Below are 963 nucleotides of genomic sequence, written 5' to 3' on the forward strand. Positions count from 1 at the left end.
GAGGCAGCAATGATTCGCAGAGTGGTGCAAAAATCAGTAAAGAAACGGTCGCGCATAAATGTGTGAAACGCCCTTGTCCAGAAATACCACTTCCACGGCCGAAAATTGAACTCGGGTCTCCTGCGTGACAGGCAGGAATACTAACCTCTATACTACCGCGGAATTGAAGGTAGTTCAATGTCTAAATAGTGACGCAAATTACCATTTTCAGCTACCAGCGCACATCGCGGCGGGCGTGAGTGGAGAGAGAAAGTTGAGTAATTTTTTCGAGGCAGCAAATGGTTCGCAGAGTGGTGCAAAAATCAGTAAAGAAACGGTCGCGCATAAATGTGTGAAACGCCCTTGTCCAGGAATACCACTTCCACGGCCGAAAATTGAACTCGGGTCTCCTGCGTGACAGGCAGGACTACTAACCTCTATACTACCGCGGAATTGAAGGTGGTTCAATGTCTAAATAGTGACGCAAATTACCATTTTCAGCTACCAGCGCACATCGCGGCGGGCGTGAGTGGAGAGAGAAAGTTGAGTAATTTTTTCGAGGCAGCAAATGATTCGCAGAGTGGTGCAAAAATCAGTAAAGAAACGGTCGCGCATAAATGTGTGAAACGCCCTTGTCCAGGAATACCACTTCCACGGCCGAAAATTGAACTCGGGTCTCCTGCGTGACAGGCAGGAATACTAACCTCTATACTACCGCGGAATTGAAGGTGGTTCAATGTCTAAATAGTGACGCAAATTACCATTTTCAGCTACCAGCGCACATCGCGGCGGGCGTGAGTGGAGAGAGAAAGTTGAGTGAGTAATTTTTTCGAGGCAGCGAATGATTCACAGAGTGGTGCAAAAATCAGTAAAGAAACGGTCGCGCATAAATGTGTGAAACGCCCTTGTCCAGGAATACCACTTCCACGGCCAAAATTGAACTCGGGTCTCCTGCGTGACAGGCAGGAATACTAACCTCTATAC

At 47.8% G+C, this 963-nt stretch overlaps 3 non-coding genes across 3 annotated transcripts; all 3 read right to left on the reverse strand.

Moving 5' to 3' along the window:
• Window positions 1-90: 90 nt before the first annotated feature.
• On the reverse strand, window positions 91-162 carry Pmar_PMAR012271. Its single transcript has one exon. It is a non-coding gene; the product is annotated as a tRNA-Asp (tRNA).
• Window positions 163-359: 197 nt separating this feature from the next.
• On the reverse strand, window positions 360-431 carry Pmar_PMAR012272. Its single transcript has one exon. It is a non-coding gene; the product is annotated as a tRNA-Asp (tRNA).
• A 197-nt stretch (window positions 432-628) lies between these two features.
• On the reverse strand, window positions 629-700 carry Pmar_PMAR012273. Its single transcript has one exon. It is a non-coding gene; the product is annotated as a tRNA-Asp (tRNA).
• Window positions 701-963: the final 263 nt, after the last annotated feature.

Source organism: Perkinsus marinus, assembly GCF_000006405.1.
Source record: "Perkinsus marinus ATCC 50983 genomic scaffold scf_1104296930954, whole genome shotgun sequence".
Classification (NCBI taxonomy): domain Eukaryota; phylum Perkinsozoa; order Perkinsida; family Perkinsidae; genus Perkinsus; species Perkinsus marinus.